This window comes from Triturus cristatus, chromosome 4_1 (assembly GCF_964204655.1).
Source record: "Triturus cristatus chromosome 4_1, aTriCri1.1, whole genome shotgun sequence".
Classification (NCBI taxonomy): Eukaryota; Metazoa; Chordata; class Amphibia; order Caudata; family Salamandridae; genus Triturus; species Triturus cristatus.
In genome coordinates, this window is record NC_140585.1 from 138638571 (window position 1) to 138661668 (window position 23098).

The 23098-nt window shown below is 38.5% G+C and overlaps 10 non-coding genes across 10 annotated transcripts; all 10 read right to left on the bottom strand.

The window, feature by feature from the left end:
• Positions 1 to 2895: 2895 nt before the first annotated feature.
• On the bottom strand, positions 2896 to 2967 carry TRNAC-GCA (transfer RNA cysteine (anticodon GCA)). The gene has a single exon. It is a non-coding gene; the product is annotated as a tRNA-Cys (tRNA).
• A 1008-nt stretch (positions 2968 to 3975) lies between these two features.
• On the bottom strand, positions 3976 to 4047 carry TRNAC-GCA (transfer RNA cysteine (anticodon GCA)). Its single transcript has one exon. It is a non-coding gene; the product is annotated as a tRNA-Cys (tRNA).
• A 3146-nt stretch (positions 4048 to 7193) lies between these two features.
• TRNAC-GCA (transfer RNA cysteine (anticodon GCA)) lies at positions 7194 to 7265 on the bottom strand. The gene has a single exon. It is a non-coding gene; the product is annotated as a tRNA-Cys (tRNA).
• A 1008-nt stretch (positions 7266 to 8273) lies between these two features.
• Positions 8274 to 8345, bottom strand: TRNAC-GCA (transfer RNA cysteine (anticodon GCA)). Its single transcript has one exon. It is a non-coding gene; the product is annotated as a tRNA-Cys (tRNA).
• A 997-nt stretch (positions 8346 to 9342) lies between these two features.
• On the bottom strand, positions 9343 to 9414 carry TRNAC-GCA (transfer RNA cysteine (anticodon GCA)). The gene has a single exon. It is a non-coding gene; the product is annotated as a tRNA-Cys (tRNA).
• A 4223-nt stretch (positions 9415 to 13637) lies between these two features.
• Positions 13638 to 13709, bottom strand: TRNAC-GCA (transfer RNA cysteine (anticodon GCA)). The gene has a single exon. It is a non-coding gene; the product is annotated as a tRNA-Cys (tRNA).
• A 2076-nt stretch (positions 13710 to 15785) lies between these two features.
• TRNAC-GCA (transfer RNA cysteine (anticodon GCA)) lies at positions 15786 to 15857 on the bottom strand. Its single transcript has one exon. It is a non-coding gene; the product is annotated as a tRNA-Cys (tRNA).
• Positions 15858 to 16865: 1008 nt separating this feature from the next.
• TRNAC-GCA (transfer RNA cysteine (anticodon GCA)) lies at positions 16866 to 16937 on the bottom strand. Its single transcript has one exon. It is a non-coding gene; the product is annotated as a tRNA-Cys (tRNA).
• Positions 16938 to 20080: 3143 nt separating this feature from the next.
• Positions 20081 to 20152, bottom strand: TRNAC-GCA (transfer RNA cysteine (anticodon GCA)). Its single transcript has one exon. It is a non-coding gene; the product is annotated as a tRNA-Cys (tRNA).
• A 2076-nt stretch (positions 20153 to 22228) lies between these two features.
• On the bottom strand, positions 22229 to 22300 carry TRNAC-GCA (transfer RNA cysteine (anticodon GCA)). Its single transcript has one exon. It is a non-coding gene; the product is annotated as a tRNA-Cys (tRNA).
• Positions 22301 to 23098: the final 798 nt, after the last annotated feature.

The window sequence follows — 23098 nt, forward strand, 5'->3', positions numbered from 1 at the left end:
AAAGGGGAAGAGGTTTTTACGGGACGCCTTATCCTTTCGCGGATTGGTTACCACAATCACCGAGATGGTGGTGAAGTATGATTGTTTTGGGCCAAATGATGGACGAAAAACATTTCTACATACCACTGCAATTTGGTATTTGGAAGGTACACCCAAACGTCCCTTTCAAGTACCATCAATTTAATATATCAGAAAAGACCATTTTGTGTTCGAAAATGGCCTGAGTCTTCGAGCCAGCCTTTTTTCATCTGCAACGAGGGTTCATACATTTTGCATGTAGGCAGAGGTTTTAAGGAGAAATTAAATAGTTTCTACGTTGCACAAGAATGAAGTGCTTTAAACAAACACATATTTTGTATGCACAGAGGAGAGGAGGAATATATGTAAGACTGAGGACACAGGTTAAATGAGAAATAGATTGACTGCAGCGTTGCCGAGTATACTATGCCATTTCTTTAGTGTGCTACAAGGAAGCACCAAACTGTATAACAAAGTTTTCAATTGTTTTCATAGTGATTCTCTTTTCTTGAAGCTGTGAAAGGAAGAGCCGGATTCCAAAATAAATCAATGATGTTTCAGAAAGTTCCCATGCCCTGTGTAAAAATGCATTTATTCCTAGGTTTTGAGCAGTGACACTGTAATGCTAATAAAGTATAAGATCCAACTGAACACTGACTCTGTCAATGGTGATCCATAGGGACTTTATGAAAGATCCCAGCTACAAACACCAAAACCAAAATAGGTTAAGGGGACACCCGGATTTGAACCAGGGACCTCTTGATCTGCTGTCAAATGCTCTACCACTGAGCTATATCCCCAACTGTTTTCAAAGATCAGAATGACAATATATCAGTACATCATGAAAGAGTGAGAGGCTCAAGCTCAGTTGGGCCACAAAGTACGAGCTTGAAACTGTGGAAAAGGAGAAGTAGTTCTTAATATTATCAATTAAAGGAAAACAGGATCATTTAAAAAACAAAATGTATATGTTTAATTGTTATTTTATTTGAATAGGCAGTGGTCCATAGGACCAATATCTGTAATTAAAATGTTTGTTTTGAAACATTCTCAAAGGGGAAGAGGTTTTTACGAGACTACTTATCTTTGTGGATTGATTACCACAATCACTGATATGGTGGTGAAGTATGATTGTTTTGGGCCAAATTACGGTGAAAAAACATTTCTACATACCACTACAATTTGGTATTTGAAGGTACAACCAAACACCCATTTCATGTACCTTCGATTTAATACATCAGAAAAAGCTATTTTGTGTTCGCAAATGGCCTGGTTTCTCAGACCAGCCTGCTTGCACCTGCAACTAGGGTTCATACATCTTGTACGTGGGCAGCGTTTTTTAGTAGAAAGTAAATAGATTATGCATTGCACAAAAATGAAGTGCTTCAAACAAACACATACTTTGTATGCACAGAGAAGAGGTGGAATACATGTAAGACTGAGGACACAGGTTAAATGAGGAATAGATTGACTGCATTTCTGCCCACTTTTCAATGCAATTTCAGTAGTGCGATCGAAGGAAGCACCAAACTGTAAAACAAAGTTGTCAATTGCTTTCATAGTCCATTCCCTTTGTTTGGTGCTGTGAAAGGAAGAGCCAGATTCCAAAATAAATCAATGCTTTTTCAGACATTTCCCATACGGAATACCGAGCCCTGTATAAAAATGCATTTACTCTCAGGTTTTGAGCAGTGACATTGTAATGCTATTAAAGTGTAAGATCGAAGCGAACACTGACTCTGTCAATGATGATCCAAAGGGGTTTTATGAAAAGTCCCAGCTACAAACACAAGAACCAAAAAAGGCCAAGGGGACATCTGGATTTGAACCAGGGACCTCTTGATCTGCAGTCAAATGCTCTACCACTGAGCTATATCCCAACCTGTGTGTGAGAGACGGAATGAAAATATATCAGTACCTCATGAAAGAGTGTGAGCATCATGCTCAGTTGGGCCGGAAAGTACAAGCTTGAAACTGTGGAACAGGAGAAGTAGTTCTTAATATTATTTATTGAAGGAAAACGGGATCGTTTAAAAAAAATATTTATATGTTTCATTGTTATTTTATTTGAACAGGCAGTGGTCCATAGGACCAATGCCTGTACATAAAATGCTTGTTTTGAAACATTCTCAAAGGGGAAGAGGTTTTTACGGGACGCCTTATCTTTTCGCGGATTGGTTACCACAATCACCGAGATGGTGGTGAAGTATGATTGTTTTGGGCCAAATGATGGACGAAAAACATTTCTACATACCACTGCAATTTGGTATTTGGAAGGTACACCCAAACGTCCCTTTCAAGTACCATCAATTTAATATATCAGAAAAGGCCATTTTGTGTTCGAAAATGGCCTGAGTCTTCGAGCCAGCCTTTTTTCATCTGCAACGAGGGTTCATACATTTTGCACGTAGGCAGAGGTTTTAAGGAGAAATTAAATAGTTTCTACGTTGCACAAGAATGAAGTGCTTTAAACAAACACATATTTTGTATGCACAGAGGAGAGGAGGAATATATGTAAGACTGAGGACACAGGTTAAATGAGAAATAGATTGACTGCAGCGCTGCCGAGTATACTATGCCATTTCTTTAGTGCGCTACAAGGAAGCACCAAACTGTATAACAAAGTTTTCAATTGTTTTCATAGTCATTCTATTTGCTTGAAGCTGTGAAAGGAAGAGCCGAATTCCAAAATAAATCAATGATGTTTCAGAAAGTTCCCACGCCCTGTGTAAAAATGCATTTATTCCCAGGTTTTGAGCAGTGACACTGTAATGCTAATAAAGTATAAGATCCAACTGAACACTGACTCTGTCAATGGTGATCCATAGGGACTTTATGAAAGATCCCAGCTACAAACACCAAAACCAAAATAGGTTTAGGGGACACCCGGATTTGAACCAGGGACCTCTTGATCTGCAGTCAAATGCTCTACCACTGAGCTATATCCCCAACAGTTTTCAAAGATCAGAATGACAATATATCAGTACATCATGAAAGAGTGAGAGGCTCAAGCTCAGTTGGGCCACAAAGTACGAGCTTGAAACTGTGGAAAAGGAGAAGTAGTTCTTAATATTATTAATTAAAGGAAAACAGGATCATTTAAAAAACAAAATGTATATGTTTAATTGTTATTTTATTTGAATAGGCAGTGGTCCATAGGACCAATATCTGTAATTAAAATGTTTGTTTTGAAACATTCTCAAAGGGGAAGAGGTTTTTACGAGACTACTTATCTTTGTGGATTGATTACCACAATCACTGATATGGTGGTGAAGTATGATTGTTTTGGGCCAAATTACGGTGAAAAAACATTTCTGCATACCACTACAATTTGGTATTTGAAGGTACAACCAAACACCCCTTTCATGTACCTTCGATTTAATACATCAGAAAAAGCTATTTTGTGTTCGCAAATGGCCTGGTTTCTCAGACCAGCCTGCTTGCACCTGCAACTAGGGTTCGTACATCTTGTACGTGGGCAGCGTATTTTAGTAGAAAGTAAATAGATTATGCATTGCACAAAAATGAAGTGCTTCAAACAAACACATACTTTGTATGCACAGAGAAGAGGTGGAATACATGTAAGACTGAGGACACAGGTTAAATGAGGAATAGATTGACTGCATTGCTGCCCACTTTTCTATGCAATTTCTATAGTGCGATTGAAGGAAGCACTAAACTGTAAAACAAAGTTGCCAATTGCTTTCATAGTCCATTCCCTTTGTTTGGTGCTGTGAAAGGAAGAGCCAGATTCCAAAATAAATCAATGCTTTTTCAGACATTTCCCATACGGAATCCCGAGCCCTGTATAAAAATGCATTTACTCTCAGGTTTTGAGCAGTGACATTGTAATGCTGTTAAAGTGTAAGATCCAAGCGAACACTGACTCTGTCAATGATGATCCAAAGGGGTTTTATGAAAAGTCCCAGCTACAAACACAAGAACCAAAACAGGCCAAGGGGACACCTGGATTTGAACCAGGGACCTCTTGATCTGCAGTCAAATGCTCTACCACTGAGCTATATCCCCACCTGTTTGTGAGAGTCGGAATGAAAATATATCAGTACCTCATGAAAGAGTGTGAGCATCATGTTCAGTTGGGCCGGAAAGTACAAGCTTGAAACTGTGGAACAGGAGAAGTAGTTCTTAATATTATTTATTGAAGGAAAACGGGATCGTTCAAAAAAAATATTTATATGTTTCATTGTTATTTTATTTGAACAGGCAGTGGTCCATAGGACCAATGCCTGTACATAAAATGCTTGTTTTGAAACATTCTCAAAGGGGAAGAGGTTTTTACGGGACGCCTTATCCTTTCGCGGATTGGTTACCACAATCACCGAGATGGTGGTGAAGTATGATTGTTTTGGGCCAAATGATGGCCGAAAAACATTTCTACATACCACTGCAATTTGGTATTTGGAAAGTACACCCAAACGTCCCTTTCAAGTACCATCAATTTAATATATCAGAAAAGGCCATTTTGTGTTCGAAAATGACCTGAGTCTTCGAGCCAGCCTTTTTTCATCTGCAACGAGGGTTCATACATTTTGCACGTAGGCAGAGGTTTTAAGGAGAAATTAAATAGTTTCTACGTTGCACAAGAATGAAGTGCTTTAAACAAACACATATTTTGTATGCACAGAGGAGAGGAGGAATATATGTAAGACTGAGGACACATGTTAAATGAGAAATAGATTGACTGCAGCGCTGCCGAGTATACTATGCCATTTCTTTAGTGCGCTACAAGGAAGCACCAAACTGGATAACAAAGTTTTCAATTGTTTTCATAGTCATTCTCTTTGTTTGAAGCTGTGAAAGGAAGAGCCGGATTCCAAAATAAATCAATGATGTTTCAGAAAGTTCCCACGCCCTGTGTAAAAATGCATTTATTCCCAGGTTTTGAGCAGTGACAATGTAATGCTAATAAAGTATAAGATCCAACTGAACACTGACTCTGTCAATGGTGATCCATAGGGACTTTATGAAAGATCCCAGCTACAAACACCAAAACCAAAATAGGTTTAGGGGACACCCGGATTTGAACCAGGGACCTCTTGATCTGCTGTCAAATGCTCTACCACTGAGCTATATCCCCAACTGTTTTCAAAGATCAGAATGACAATATATCAGTACATCATGAAAGAGTGAGAGGCTCAAGCTCAGTTGGGCCACAAAGTACGAGCTTGAAACTGTGGAAAAGGAGAAGTAGTTCTTAATATTATCAATTAAAGGAAAACAGGATCATTTAAAAAACAAAATGTATATGTTTAATTGTTATTTTATTTGAATAGGCAGTGGTCCATAGGACCAATATCTGTAATTAAAATGTTTGTTTTGAAACATTCTCAAAGGGGAAGAGGTTTTTACGAGACTACTTATCTTTGTGGATTGATTACCACAATCACTGATATGGTGGTGAAGTATGATTGTTTTGGGCCAAATTACGGTGAAAAAACATTTCTACATACCACTACAATTTGGTATTTGAAGGTACAACCAAACACCCATTTCATGTACCTTCGATTTAATACATCAGAAAAAGCTATTTTGTGTTCGCAAATGGCCTGGTTTCTCAGACCAGCCTGCTTGCACCTGCAACTAGGGTTCATACATCTTGTACGTGGGCAGCGTTTTTTAGTAGAAAGTAAATAGATTATGCATTGCACAAAAATGAAGTGCTTCAAACAAACACATACTTTGTATGCACAGAGAAGAGGTGGAATACATGTAAGACTGAGGACACAGGTTAAATGAGGAATAGATTGACTGCATTTCTGCCCACTTTTCTATGCAATTTCAGTAGTGCGATCGAAGGAAGCACCAAACTGTAAAACAAAGTTGTCAATTGCTTTCATAGTCCATTCCCTTTGTTTGGTGCTGTGAAAGGAAGAGCCAGATTCCAAAATAAATCAATGCTTTTTCAGACATTTCCCATACGGAATACCGAGCCCTGTATAAAAATGCATTTACTCTCAGGTTTTGAGCAGTGACATTGTAATGCTATTAAAGTGTAAGATCCAAGCGAACACTGACTCTGTCAATGATGATCCAAAGGGGTTTTATGAAAAGTCCCAGCTACAAACACAAGAACCAAAAAAGGCCAAGGGGACACCTGGATTTGAACCAGGGACCTCTTGATCTGCAGTCAAATGCTCTACCACTGAGCTATATCCCAACCTGTGTGTGAGAGTCGGAATGAAAATATATCAGTACCTCATGAAAGAGTGTGAGCATCATGCTCAGTTGGGCCGGAAAGTACAAGCTTGAAACTGTGGAACAGGAGAAGTAGTTCTTAATAATATTTATTGAAGGAAAACGGGATCGTTTAAAAAAAATATTTATATGTTTCATTGTTATTTTATTTGAACAGGCAGTGGTCCATAGGACCAATGCCTGTACATAAAATGCTTGTTTTGAAACATTCTCAAAGGGGAAGAGGTTTTTACGGGACGCCTTATCTTTTCGCGGATTGGTTACCACAATCACCGAGATGGTGGTGAAGTATGATTGTTTTGGGCCAAATGATGGACGAAAAACATTTCTACATACCACTGCAATTTGGTATTTGGAAGGTACACCCAAACGTCCCTTTCAAGTACCATCAATTTAATATATCAGAAAAGGGCATTTTGTGTTCGAAAATGGCCTGAGTCTTCGAGCCAGCCTTTTTTCATCTGCAACGAGGGTTCATACATTTTGCACGTAGGCAGAGGTTTTAAGGAGAAATTAAATAGTTTCTACGTTGCACAAGAATGAAGTGCTTTAAACAAACACATATTTTGTATGCACAGAGGAGAGGAGGAATATATGTAAGACTGAGGACACAGGTTAAATGAGAAATAGATTGACTGCAGCGCTGCCGAGTATACTATGCCATTTCTTTAGTGCGCTACAAGGAAGCACCAAACTGTATAACAAAGTTTTCAATTGTTTTCATAGTCATTCTATTTGCTTGAAGCTGTGAAAGGAAGAGCCGAATTCCAAAATAAATCAATGATGTTTCAGAAAGTTCCCACGCCCTGTGTAAAAATGCATTTATTCCCAGGTTTTGAGCAGTGACACTGTAATGCTAATAAAGTATAAGATCCAACTGAACACTGACTCTGTCAATGGTGATCCATAGGGACTTTATGAAAGATCCCAGCTACAAACACCAAAACCAAAATAGGTTTAGGGGACACCCGGATTTGAACCAGGGACCTCTTGATCTGCAGTCAAATGCTCTACCACTGAGCTATATCCCCAACAGTTTTCAAAGATCAGAATGACAATATATCAGTACATCATGAAAGAGTGAGAGGCTCAAGCTCAGTTGGGCCACAAAGTACGAGCTTGAAACTGTGGAAAAGGAGAAGTAGTTCTTAATATTATTAATTAAAGGAAAACAGGATCATTTAAAAAACAAAATGTATATGTTTAATTGTTATTTTATTTGAATAGGCAGTGGTCCATAGGACCAATATCTGTAATTAAAATGTTTGTTTTGAAACATTCTCAAAGGGGAAGAGGTTTTTACGAGACTACTTATCTTTGTGGATTGATTACCACAATCACTGATATGGTGGTGAAGTATGATTGTTTTGGGCCAAATTACGGTGAAAAAACATTTCTGCATACCACTACAATTTGGTATTTGAAGGTACAACCAAACACCCCTTTCATGTACCTTCGATTTAATACATCAGAAAAAGCTATTTTGTGTTCGCAAATGGCCTGGTTTCTCAGACCAGCCTGCTTGCACCTGCAACTAGGGTTCGTACATCTTGTACGTGGGCAGCGTATTTTAGTAGAAAGTAAATAGATTATGCATTGCACAAAAATGAAGTGCTTCAAACAAACACATACTTTGTATGCACAGAGAAGAGGTGGAATACATGTAAGACTGAGGACACAGGTTAAATGAGGAATAGATTGACTGCATTGCTGCCCACTTTTCTATGCAATTTCTATAGTGCGATTGAAGGAAGCACTAAACTGTAAAACAAAGTTGCCAATTGCTTTCATAGTCCATTCCCTTTGTTTGGTGCTGTGAAAGGAAGAGCCAGATTCCAAAATAAATCAATGCTTTTTCAGACATTTCCCATACGGAATCCCGAGCCCTGTATAAAAATGCATTTACTCTCAGGTTTTGAGCAGTGACATTGTAATGCTGTTAAAGTGTAAGATCCAAGCGAACACTGACTCTGTCAATGATGATCCAAAGGGGTTTTATGAAAAGTCCCAGCTACAAACACAAGAACCAAAAAAGGCCAAGGGGACACCTGGATTTGAACCAGGGACCTCTTGATCTGCAGTCAAATGCTCTACCACTGAGCTATATCCCCACCTGTTTGTGAGAGTCGGAATGAAAATATATCAGTACCTCATGAAAGAGTGTGAGCATCATGCTCAGTTGGGCCGGAAAGTACAAGCTTGAAACTGTGGAACAGGAGAAGTAGTTCTTAATATTATTTATTGAAGGAAAACGGGATCGTTTAAAAAAAATATTTATATGTTTCATTGTTATTTTATTTGAACAGGCAGTGGTCCATAGGACCAATGCCTGTACATAAAATGCTTGTTTTGAAACATTCTCAAAGGGGAAGAGGTTTTTACGGGACGCCTTATCCTTTCGCGGATTGGTTACCACAATCACCGAGATGGTGGTGAAGTATGATTGTTTTGGGCCAAATGATGGACGAAAAACATTTCTACATACCACTGCAATTTGGTATTTGGAAGGTACACCCAAATGTCCCTTTCAAGTACCATCAATTTAATATATCAGAAAAGGCCATTTTGTGTTCGAAAATGACCTGAGTCTTCGAGCCAGCCTTTTTTCATCTGCAACGAGGGTTCATACATTTTGCACGTAGGCAGAGGTTTTAAGGAGAAATTAAAAAGTTTCTACGTTGCACAAGAATGAAGTGCTTTAAACAAACACATATTTTGTATGCACAGAGGAGAGGACGAATATAGGTAAGACTGAGGACACATGTTAAATGAGAAATAGATTGACTGCAGCGCTGCCGAGTATACTATGCCATTTCTTTAGTGCGCTACAAGGAAGCACCAAACTGTATAACAAAGTTTTCAATTGTTTTCATAGTCATTCTCTTTGTTTGAAGCTGTGAAAGGAAGAGCCGGATTCCAAAATAAATCAATGATGTTTCAGAAAGTTCCCACGCCCTGTGTAAAAATGCATTTATTCCCAGGTTTTGAGCAGTGACACTGTAATGCTAATAAAGTATAAGATCCAACTGAACACTGACTCTGTCAATGGTGATCCAAAGGGACTTTATGAAAGATCCTAGCTACAAACACCAGAACCAAAATAGGTTTAGGGGACACCCGGATTTGAACCAGGGACCTCTTGATCTGCAGTCAAATGCTCTACCACTGAGCTATATCCCCAACTGTTTTCAAAGATCAGAATGACAATATAACAGTACATCATGAAAGAGTGAGAGGCTCAAGCTCAGTTGGGCCACAAAGTACGAGCTTGAAACTGTGGAAAAGGAGAAGTAGTTCTTAATATTATTAATTAAAGGAAAACAGGATCATTTAAGAAACAAAATGTATATGTTTAATTGTTATTTTATTTGAATAGGCAGTGGTCCATAGGACCAATATCTGTAATTAAAATGTTTGTTTTGAAACATTCTCAAAGAGGAACAGGTTTTTACGAGACTACTTATCTTTGTGGAATGATTACCACAATCACTGATATGGTGGTGAAGTATGATTGTTTTGGGCCAAATTACGGTGAAAAAACATTTCTACATACCACTACAATTTGGTATTTGAAGGTACAACCAAACACCCATTTCATGTACCTTCGATTTAATACATCAGAAAAAGCAATTTTGTGTTCGCAAATGGCCTGGTTTCTCAGACCAGCCTGCTTGCACCTGCAACTAGGGTTCATACATCTTGTACGTGGGCAGCGTTTTTTAGTAGAAAGTAAATAGATTATGCATTGCACAAAAATGAAGTGCTTCAAACAAACACATACTTTGTATGCACAGAGAAGAGGTGGAATACATGTAAGACTGAGGACACAGGTTAAATGAGGAATAGATTGACTGCATTTCTGCCCACTTTTCTATGCAATTTCTGTAGTGCGATCGAAGGAAGCACCAAACTGTAAAACAAAGTTGTCAATTGCTTTCATAGTCCATTCCCTTTGTTTGGTGCTGTGAAAGGAAGAGCCAGATTCCAAAATAAATCAATGCTTTTTCAGACATTTCCCATACGAAATACCGAGCCCTGTATAAAAATGCATTTACTCTCAGGTTTTGAGCAGTGACATTGTAATGCTATTAAAGTGTAAGATCCAAGCGAACACTGACTCTGTCAATGATGATCCAAAGGGGTTTTATGAAAAGTCCCAGCTACAAACACAAGAACCAAAACAGGCCAAGGGGACACCTGGATTTGAACCAGGGACCTCTCGATCTGCAGTCAAATGCTTTACCACTGAGCTATATCCCCACCTGTTTGTGAGAGTGGGAATGAAAATATATCAGTACCTCATGAAAGAGTGTGAGCATCATGCTCAGTTGGGCCGGAAAGTACAAGCTTGAAACTGTGGAACAGGAGAAGTAGTTCTTAATATTATTTATTGAAGGAAAACGGGATCGTTTAAAAAAAATATTTATATGTTTCATTGTTATTTTATTTGAACAGGCAGTGGTCCATAGGACCAATGCCTGTACATAAAATGCTTGTTTTGAAACATTCTCAAAGGGGAAGAGGTTTTTACAGGACGCCTTATCCTTTCGCGGATTGGTTACCACAATCACCGAGATGGTGGTGAAGTATGATTGTTTTGGGCCAAATGATGGACGAAAAACATTTCTACATACCACTGCAATTTGGTATTTGGAAGGTACACCCAAACGTCCCTTTCAAGTACCATCAATTTAATATATCAGAAAAGGCCATTTTGTGTTCGAAAATGGCCTGAGTCTTTGAGCCAGCCTTTTTTCATCTGCAACGAGGGTTCATACATTTTGCACGTAGGCAGAGGTTTTAAGGAGAAATTAAATAGTTTCTATGTTGCACAAGAATGAAGTGCTTTAAACAAACACATATTTTGTATGCACAGAGGAGAGGAGGAATATATGTAAGACTGAGGACACAGGTTAAATGAGAAATAGATTTACTGCAGCGCTGCCTAGTATACTATGCCATTTCTTTAGTGCGCTACAAGGAAGCACCAAACTGTATAACAAAGTTTTCAATTGTTTTCATAGTGATTCTCTTTGCTTGAAGCTGTGAAAGGAAGAGCCGGATTCCAAAATAAATCAATGATGTTTCAGAAAGTTCCCACGCCCTGTGTAAAAATGCATTTATTCCCAGGTTTTGAGCAGTGACACTGTAATGCTAATAAAGTATAAGATCCAACTGAACACTGACTCTGTCAATGGTGATCCATAGGGACTTTATGAAAGATCCCAGCTACAAACACCAAAACCAAAATAGGTTTAGGGGACACGCGGATTTGAACCAGGGACCTCTTGATCTGCAGTCAAATGCTCTACCACTGAGCTATATCCCCAAGTGTTTTCAAAGATCAGAATGACAATATATCAGTACATCATGAAAGAGTGAGAGGCTCAAGCTCAGTTGGGCCACAAAGTACGAGCTTGAAACTGTGGAAAAGGAGAAGTAGTTCTTAATATTATTAATTAAAGGAAAACAGGATCATTTAAAAAACAAAATGTATATGTTTAATTGTTATTTTATTTGAATAGGCAGTGGTCCATAGGACCAATATCTGTAATTAAAATGTTTGTTTTGAAACATTCTCAAAGGGGAAGAGGTTTTTACGAGACTACTTATCTTTGTGGATTGATTACCACAATCACTGATATGGTGGTGAAGTATGATTGTTTTGGGCCAAATTACGGTGAAAAAACATTTCTGCATACCACTACAATTTGGTATTTGAAGGTACAACCAAACACCCCTTTCATGTACCTTCGATTTAATACATCAGAAAAAGCTATTTTGTGTTCGCAAATGGCCTGGTTTCTCAGACCAGCCTGCTTGCACCTGCAACTAGGGTTCGTACATCTTGTACGTGGGCAGCGTATTTTAGTAGAAAGTAAATAGATTATGCATTGCACAAAAATGAAGTGCTTCAAACAAACACATACTTTGTATGCACAGAGAAGTGGTGGAATACATGTAAGACTGAGGACACAGGTTAAATGAGGAATAGATTGACTGCATTGCTGCCCACTTTTCTATGCAATTTCTGTAGTGCGATTGAAGGAAGCACTAAACTGTAAAACAAAGTTGCCAATTGCTTTCATAGTCCATTCCCTTTGTTTGGTGCTGTGAAAGGAAGAGCCAGATTCCAAAATAAATCAATGCTTTTTCAGACATTTCCCATACGGAATACCGAGCCCTGTATAAAAATGCATTTACTCTCAGGTTTTGACCAGTGACATTGTAATGCTGTTAAAGTGTAAGATCCAAGCGAACACTGACTCTGTCGATGATCCAAAGGGGTTTTATGAAAAGTCCCAGCTACAAACACAAGAACCAAAACAGGCCAAGGGGACACCTGGATTTGAACCAGGGACCTCTTGATCTGAAGTCAAATGCTCTACCACTGAGCTATATCCCCACCTGTTTGTGAGAGTCGGAATGAAAATATATCAGTACCTCATGAAAGAGTGTGAGCATCATGCTCAGTTGGGCTGGAAAGTACAAGCTTGAAACTGTGGAACAGGAGAAGTAGTTCTTAATATTATTTATTGAAGGAAAACGGGATCGTTTAAAAAAAATATTTATATGTTTCATTGTTATTTTATTTGAACAGGCAGTGGTCCATAGGACCAATGCCTGTACATAAAATGCTTGTTTTGAAACATTCTCAAAGGGGAAGAGGTTTTTACGGGACGCCTTATCCTTTCGCGGATTGGTTACCACAATCACCGAGATGGTGGTGAAGTATGATTGTTTTGGGCAAAATGATGGACGAAAAACATTTCTACATACCACTGCAATTTGGTATTTGGAAGGTACACCCAAATGTCCCTTTCAAGTACCATCAATTTAATATATCAGAAAAGGCCATTTTGTGTTCGAAAATGACCTGAGTCTTCGAGCCAGCCTTTTTTCATCTGCAACGAGGGTTCATACATTTTGCACGTAGGCAGAGGTTTTAAGGAGAAATTAAATAGTTTCTACGTTGCACAAGAATGAAGTGCTTTAAACAAACACATATTTTGTATGCACAGAGGAGAGGAGGAATATATGTAAGACTGAGGACACATGTTAAATGAGAAATAGATTGACTGCAGCGCTGCCGAGCATACTATGCCATTTCTTTAGTGCGCTACAAGGAAGCACCAAACTGTATAACAAAGTTTTCAATTGTTTTCATAGTCATTCTCTTTGTTTGAAGCTGTGAAAGGAAGAGCCGGATTCCAAAATAACTCAATGATGTTTCAGAAAGTTCCCACGCCCTGTGTAAAAATGCATTTATTCCCAGGTTTTGAGCAGTGACACTGTAATGCTAATAAAGTATAAGATCCAACTGAACACTGACTCTGTCAATGGTGATCCAAAGGGACTTTATGAAAGATACTAGCTACAAACACCAGAACCAAAATAGGTTTAGGGGACACCCGGATTTGAACCAGGGACCTCTTGATCTGCAGTCAAATGCTCTACCACTGAGCTATATCCCCAACTGTTTTCAAAGATCAGAATGACAATATAACAGTACATCATGAAAGAGTGAGAGGCTCAAGCTCAGTTGGGCCACAAAGTACGAGCTTGAAACTGTGGAAAAGGAGAAGTAGTTCTTAATATTATTAATTAAAGGGAAACAGGATCATTTAAAAAACAAAATGTATATGTTTAATTGTTATTTTATTTGAATAGGCAGTGGTCCATAGGACCAATATCTGTAATTAAAATGTTTCTTTTGAAACATTCTCAAAGAGGAACAGGTTTTTACGAGACTACTTATCTTTGTGGAATGATTACCACAATCACTGATATGGTGGTGAAGTATGATTGTTTTGGGCCAAATTACGGTGAAAAAACATTTCTACATACCACTACAATTTGGTATTTGAAGGTACAACCAAACACCCATTTCATATACCTTCGATTTAATACATCAGAAAAAGCAATTTTGTGTTCGCAAATGGCCTGGTTTCTCAGACCAGCCTGCTTGCACCTGCAACTAGGGTTCATACATCTTGTACGTGGGCAGCGTTTTTTAGTAGAAAGTAAATAGATTATGCATTGCACAAAAATGAAGTGCTTCAAACAAACACATACTTTGTATGCACAGAGAAGTGGTGGAATACATGTAAGACTGAGGACACAGGTTAAATGAGGAATAGATTGACTGCATTTCTGCCCACTTTTCTATGCAATTTCTGTAGTGCGATCGAAGGAAGCACCAAACTGTAAAACAAAGTTGTCAATTGCTTTCATAGTCCATTCCCTTTGTTTGGTGCTGTGAAAGGAAGAGCCAGATTCCAAAATAAATCAATGCTTTTTCAGACATTTCCCATACGAAATACAGCGCCCTGTATAAAAATGCATTTACTCTCAGGTTTTGAGCAGTGACATTGTAATGCTATTAAAGTGTAAGATCCAAGCGAACACTGACTCTTTCAATGATGATCCAAAGGGGTTTTATGAAAAGTCCCAGCTACAAACACAAGAACCAAACAGGCCAAGGGGACACCTGGATTTGAACCAGGGACCTCTTGATCTGCAGTCAAATGCTCTACCACTGAGATATATCCCCACCTGTTTGTGAGAGTCGGAATGAAAATATATCAGTACCTCATGAAAGAGTGTGAGCATCATGCTCAGTTGGGCCGGAAAGTACAAGCTTGAAACTGTGGAACAGGAGAAGTAGTTCTTAATATTATTTATTGAAGGAAAACGGGATCGTTTAAAAAAAATATTTATATGTTTCATTGTTATTTTATTTGAACAGGCAGTGGTCCATAGGACCAATGCCTGTACATAAAATGCTTGTTTTGAAACATTCTCAAAGGGGAAGAGGTTTTTACGGGACGCCTTATCCTTTTGCGGATTGGTTACCACAATCACCGAGATGGTGGTGAAGTATGATTGTTTTGGGCCAAATGATGGACGAAAAACATTTCTACATACCACTGCAATTTGGTATTTGGAAGGTACACCCAAACGTCCCTTTCAAGTACCATCAATGTAATATATCAGAAAAGGCCATTTTGTGTTTGAAAATGGCCTGAGTCTTCGAGCCAGCCTTTTTTCATCTGCAACGAGGGTTCATACATTTTGCACGTAGGCAGAGGTTTTAAGGAGAAATTAAATAGTTTCTACGTTGCACAAGAATGAAGTGCTTTAAACAAACACATATTTTGTATGCACAGAGGAGAGGAGGAATATATGTAAGACTGAGGACACAGGTTAAATGAGAAATAGATTGACTGCAGCGCTGCCGAGTATACTATGCCATTTCTTTAGTGCGCTACAAGGAAGCACCAAACTGTATAACAAAGTTTTCAATTGTTTTCATAGTGATTCTCTTTGCTTGAAGCTGTGAAAAGATGAGCCGGATTCCAAAATAAATCAATGATGTTTCAGAAAGTTCCCACGCCCTGTGTAAAAATGCATTTATTCCCAGGTTTTGAGCAGTGACACTGTAATGCTAATAAAGTATAAGATCCAACTGAACACTGACTCTGTCAATGGTGATCCATAGGGACTTTATGAAAGATCCCAGCTACAAACACCAAAACCAAAATAGGTTTAGGGGACACCCGGATTTGAACCAGGGACCTCTTGATCTGCAGTCAAATGCTCTACCACTGAGCTATATCCCCAACTGTTTTCAAAGATCAGAATGACAATATATCAGTACATCATGAAAGAGTGAGAGGCTCAAGCTCAGTTGGGCCACAAAGTACGAGCTTGAAACTGTGGAAAAGGAGAAGTAGTTCTTAATATTATTAATTAAAGGAAAACAGGATCATTTAAAAAACAAAATGTATATGTTTAATTGTTATTTTATTTGAATAGGCAGTGGTCCATAGGACCAATATCTGTAATTAAAATGTTTGTTTTGAAACATTCTCAAAGGGGAAGAGGTTTTTACGAGACTACTTATCTTTGTGGATTGATTACCACAATCACTGATATGGTGGTGAAGTATGATTGTTTTGGGCCAAATTTCGGTGAAAAAACATTTCTGCATACCACTACAATTTGGTATTTGAAGGTACAACCAAACACCCCTTTCATGTACCTTCGATTTAATACATCAGAAAAAGCTATTTTGTGTTCGCAAATGGCCTGGTTTCTCAGACCAGCCTGCTTGCACCTGCAACTAGGGTTCGTACATCTTGTACGTGGGCAGCGTATTTTAGTAGAAAGTAAATAGATTATGCATTGCACAAAAATGAAGTGCTTCAAACAAACACATACTTTGTATGCACAGAGAAGAGGTGGAATACATGTAAGACTGAGGACACAGGTTAAATGAGGAATAGATTGACTGCATTTCTGCCCACTTTTCTATGCAATTTCTGTAGTGCGATTGAAGGAAGCACTAAACTGTAAAACAAAGTTGCCAATTGCTTTCATAGTCCATTCCCTTTGTTTGGTGCTGTGAAAGGAAGAGCCAGATTCCAAAATAAATCAATGCTTTTTCAGACATTTCCCATACGGAATACCGAGCCCTGTATAAAAATGCATTTACTCTCAGGTTTTGAGCAGTGACATTGTAATGCTGTTAAAGTGTAAGATCCAAGCGAACACTGACTCTGTCAATGATGATCCAAAGGGGTTTTATGAAAAGTCCCAGCTACAAACACAAGAACCAAAACAGGCCAAGGGGACACCTGGATTTGAACCAGGGACCTCTTGATCTGCAGTCAAATGCTCTACCACTGAGCTATATCGCCACCTGTTTGTGAGAGTCGGAATGAAAATATATCAGTACCTCATGAAAGAGTGTGAGCATCATGCTCAGTTGGGCTGGAAAGTACAAGCTTGAAACTGTGGAACAGGAGAAGTAGTTCTTAATATTATTTATTGAAGGAAAACGGGATCGTTTAAAAAAAATATTTATATGTTTCATTGTTATTTTATTTGAACAGGCAGTGGTCCATAGGACCAATGCCTGTACATAAAATGCTTGTTTTGAAACATTCTCAAAGGGGAAGAGGTTTTTACGGGACGCCTTATCCTTTCGCGGATTGGTTACCACAATCACCGAGATGGTGGTGAAGTATGATTGTTTTGGGCCAAATGATGGACGAAAAACATTTCTACATACCACTGCAATTTGGTATTTGGAAGGTACACCCAAATGTCCCTTTCAAGTACCATCAATTTAATATATCAGAAAAGGCCATTTTGTGTTCGAAAATGACCTGAGTCTTCGAGCCAGCCTTTTTTCATCTGCAACGAGGGTTCATACATTTTGCACGTAGGCAGAGGTTTTAAGGAGAAATTAAATAGTTTCTACGTTGCACAAGAATGAAGTGCTTTAAACAAACACATATTTTGTATGCACAGAGGAGAGGAGGAATATATGTAAGACTGAGGACACATGTTAAATGAGAAATAGATTGACTGCAGCGCTGCCGAGCATACTATGCCATTTCTTTAGTGCGCTACAAGGAAGCACCAAACTGTATAACAAAGTTTTCAATTGTTTTCATAGTCATTCTCTTTGTTTGAAGCTGTGAAAGGAAGAGCCGGATTCCAAAATAAATCAATGATGTTTCAGAAAGTTCCCACGCCCTGTGTAAAAATGCATTTATTCCCAGGTTTTGAGCAGTGACACTGTAATGCTAATAAAGTATAAGATCCAACTGAACACTGACTCTGTCAATGGTGATCCAAAGGGACTTTATGAAAGATCCTAGCTACAAACACCAGAACCTAAATAGGTTTAGGGGACACCCGGATTTGAACCAGGGACCTCTTGATCTGCAGTCAAATGCTCTACCACTGAGCTATATACCCAACTGTTTTCAAAGATCAGAATGACAATATAACAGTACATCATGAAAGAGTGAGAGGCTCAAGCTCAGTTGGGCCACAAAGTACGAGCTTGAAACTGTGGAAAAGGAGAAGTAGTTCTTAATATTATTAATTAAAGGGAAACAGGATCATTTAAAAAACAAAATGTATATGTTTAATTGTTATTTTATTTGAATAGGCAGTGGTCCATAGGACCAATATCTGTAATTAAAATGTTTGTTTTGAAACATTCTCAAAGAGGAACAGGTTTTTACGAGACTACTTATCTTCGTGGAATGATTACCACAATCACTGATATGGTGGTGAAGTATGATTGTTTTTGGCCAAATTACGGTGAAAAAACATTTCTACATACCACTACAATTTGGTATTTGAAGGTACAACCAAACACCCATTTCATGTACCTTCGATTTAATACATCAGAAAAAGCAATTTTGTGTTCGCAAATGGCCTGGTTTCTCAGACCAGCCTGCTTGCACCTGCAACTAGGGTTCATACATCTTGTACGTGGGCAGCGTTTTTTAGTAGAAAGTAAATAGATTATGCATTGCACAAAAATGAAGTGCTTCAAACAAACACATACTTTGTATGCACAGAGAAGTGGTGGAATACATGTAAGACTGAGGACACAGGTTAAATGAGGAATAGATTGACTGCATTGCTGCCCACTTTTCTATGCAATTTCTGTAGTGCGATTGAAGAAAGCACTAAACTGTAAAACAAAGTTGCCAATTGCTTTCATAGTCCATTCCCTTTGTTTGGTGCTGTGAAAGGAAGAGCCAGATTCCAAAATAAATCAATGCTTTTTCAGACATTTCCCATACGGAATACCGAGCCCTGTATAAAAATGCATTTACTCTCAGGTTTTGAGCAGTGACATTGTAATGCTGTTAAAGTGTAAGATCCAAGCGAACACTGACTCTGTCGATGATCCAAAGGGGTTTTATGAAAAGTCCCAGCTAAAAACACAAGAACCAAAACAGGCCAAGGGGACACCTGGATTTGAACCAGGGACCTCTTGATCTGAAGTCAAATGCTCTACCACTGAGCTATATCCCCACCTGTTTGTGAGAGTCGGAATGAAAATATATCAGTACCTCATGAAAGAGTGTGAGCATCATGCTCAGTTGGGCTGGAAAGTACAAGCTTGAAACTGTGGAACAGGAGAAGTAGTTCTTAATATTATTTATTGAAGGAAAACGGGATCGTTTAAAAAAAATATTTATATGTTTCATTGTTATTTTATTTGAACAGGCAGTGGTCCATAGGACCAATGCCTGTACATAAAATGCTTGTTTTGAAACATTCTCAAAGGGGAAGAGGTTTTTACGGGACGCCTTATCCTTTCGCGGATTGGTTACCACAATCACCGAGATGGTGGTGAAGTATGATTGTTTTGGGCCAAATGATGGACGAAAAACATTTCTACATACCACTGCAATTTGGTATTTGGAAGGTACACCCAAATGTCCCTTTCAAGTACCATCAATTTAATATATCAGAAAAGGCCATTTTGTGTTCGAAAATGACCTGAGTCTTCGAGCCAGCCTTTTTTCATCTGCAACGAGGGTTCATACATTTTGCACGTAGGCAGAGGTTTTAAGGAGAAATTAAATAGTTTCTACGTTGCACAAGAATGAAGTGCTTTAAACAAACACATATTTTGTATGCACAGAGGAGAGGAGGAATATATGTAAGACTGAGGACACATGTTAAATGAGAAATAGATTGACTGCAGCGCTGCCGAGCATACTATGCCATTTCTTTAGTGCGCTACAAGGAAGCACCAAACTGTATAACAAAGTTTTCAATTGTTTTCATAGTCATTCTCTTTGTTTGAAGCTGTGAAAGGAAGAGCCGGATTCCAAAAAACCTCAATGATGTTTCAGAAAGTTCCCACGCCCTGTGTAAAAATGCATTTATTCCCAGGTTTTGAGCAGTGACACTGTAATGCTAATAAAGTATAAGATCCAACTGAACACTGACTCTGTCAATGGTGATCCAAAGGGACTTTATGAAAGATACTAGCTACAAACACCAGAACCAAAATAGGTTTAGGGAACACCCGGATTTGAACCAGGGACCTCTTGATCTGCAGTCAAATGCTCTACCACTGAGCTATATCCCCAACTGTTTTCAAAGATCAGAATGACAATATAACAGTACATCATGAAAGAGTGAGAGGCTCAAGCTCAGTTGGGCCACAAAGTACGAGCTTGAAACTGTGGAAAAGGAGAAGTAGTTCTTAATATTATTAATTAAAGGGAAACAGGATCATTTAAAAAACAAAATGTATATGTTTAATTGTTATTTTATTTGAATAGGCAGTGGTCCATAGGACCAATATCTGTAATTAAAATGTTTCTTTTGAAACATTCTCAAAGAGGAACAGGTTTTTACGAGACTACTTATCTTTGTGGAATGATTACCACAATCACTGATATGGTGGTGAAGTATGATTGTTTTGGGCCAAATTACGGTGAAAAAACATTTCTACATACCACTACAATTTGGTATTTGAAGGTACAACCAAACACCCATTTCATATACCTTCGATTTAATACATCAGAAAAAGCAATTTTGTGTTCGCAAATGGCCTGGTTTCTCAGACCAGCCTGCTTGCACCTGCAACTAGGGTTCATACATCTTGTACGTGGGCAGCGTTTTTTAGTAGAAAGTAAATAGATTATGCATTGCACAAAAATGAAGTGCTTCAAACAAACACATACTTTGTATGCACAGAGAAGTGGTGGAATACATGTAAGACTGAGGACACAGGTTAAATGAGGAATAGATTGACTGCATTTCTGCCCACTTTTCTATGCAATTTCTGTAGTGCGATCGAAGGAAGCACCAAACTGTAAAACAAAGTTGTCAATTGCTTTCATAGTCCATTCCCTTTGTGTGGTGCTGTGAAAGGAAGAGCCAGATTCCAAAATAAATCAATGCTTTTTCAGACATTTCCCATACGAAATACAGCGCCCTGTATAAAAATGCATTTACTCTCAGGTTTTGAGCAGTGACATTGTAATGCTATTAAAGTGTAAGATCCAAGCGAACACTGACTCTTTCAATGATGATCCAAAGGGGTTTTATGAAAAGTCCCAGCTACAAACACAAGAACCAAACAGGCCAAGGGGACACCTGGATTTGAACCAGGGACCTCTTGATCTGCAGTCAAATGCTCTACCACTGAGATATATCCCCACCTGTTTGTGAGAGTCGGAATGAAAATATATCAGTACCTCATGAAAGAGTGTGAGCATCATGCTCAGTTGGGCCGGAAAGTACAAGCTTGAAACTGTGGAACAGGAGAAGTAGTTCTTAATATTATTTATTGAAGGAAAACGGGATCGTTTAAAAAAAATATTTATATGTTTCATTGTTATTTTATTTGAACAGGCAGTGGTCCATAGGACCAATGCCTGTACATAAAATGCTTGTTTTGAAACATTCTCAAAGGGGAAGAGGTTTTTACGGGACGCCTTATCCTTTTGCGGATTGGTTACCACAATCACCGAGATGGTGGTGAAGTATGATTGTTTTGGGCCAAATGATGGACGAAAAACATTTCTACATACCACTGCAATTTGGTATTTGGAAGGTACACCCAAACGTCCCTTTCAAGTACCATCAATTTAATATATCAGAAAAGGCCATTTTGTGTTTGAAAATGGCCTGAGTCTTCGAGCCAGCCTTTTTTCATCTGCAACGAGGGTTCATACATTTTGCACGTAGGCAGAGGTTTTAAGGAGAAATTAAATAGTTTCTACGTTGCACAAGAATGAAGTGCTTTAAACAAACACATATTTTGTATGCACAGAGGAGAGGAGGAATATATGTAAGACTGAGGACACAGGTTAAATGAGAAATAGATTGACTGCAGCGCTGCCGAGTATACTATGCCATTTCTTTAGTGCGCTACAAGGAAGCACCAAACTGTATAACAACGTTTTCAATTGTTTTCATAGTGATTCTCTTTGCTTGAAGCTGTGAAAGGATGAGCCGGATTCCAAAATAAATCAATGATGTTTCAGAAAGTTCCCACGCCCTGTGTAAAAATGCATTTATTCCCAGGTTTTGAGCAGTGACACTGTAATGCTAATAAAGTATAAGATCCAACTGAACACTGACTCTGTCAATGGTGATCCATAGGGACTTTATGAAAGATCCCAGCTACAAACACCAAAACCAAAATAGGTTTAGGGGACACCCGGATTTGAACCAGGGACCTCTTGATCTGCAGTCAAATGCTCTACCACTGAGCTATATCCCCAACTGTTTTCAAAGATCAGAATGACAATATATCAGTACATCATGAAAGAGTGAGAGGCTCAAGCTCAGTTGGGCCACAAAGTACGAGCTTGAAACTGTGGAAAAGGAGAAGTAGTTCTTAATATTATTAATTAAAGGAAAACAGGATCATTTAAAAAACAAAATGTATATGTTTAATTGTTATTTTATTTGAATAGGCAGTGGTCCATAGGACCAATATCTGTAATTAAAATGTTTGTTTTGAAACATTCTCAAAGGGGAAGAGGTTTTTACGAGACTACTTATCTTTGTGGATTGATTACCACAATCACTGATATGGTGGTGAAGTATGATTGTTTTGGGCCAAATTACGGTGAAAAAACATTTCTGCATACCACTACAATTTGGTATTTGAAGGTACAACCAAACACCCCTTTCATGTACCTTCGATTTAATACATCAGAAAAAGCTATTTTGTGTTCGCAAATGGCCTGGTTTCTCAGACCAGCCTGCTTGCACCTGCAACTAGGGTTCGTACATCTTGTACGTGGGCAGCGTATTTTAGTAGAAAGTAAATAGATTATGCATTGCACAAAAATGAAGTGCTTCAAACAAACACATACTTTGTATGCACAGAGAAGAGGTGGAATACATGTAAGACTGAGGACACAGGTTAAATGAGGAATAGATTGACCTCATTGCTGCCCACTTTTCTATGCAATTTCTGTAGTGCGATTGAAGGAAGCACTAAACTGTAAAACAAAGTTGCCAATTGCTTTCATAGTCCATTCCCTTTGTTTGGTGCTGTGAAAGGAAGAGC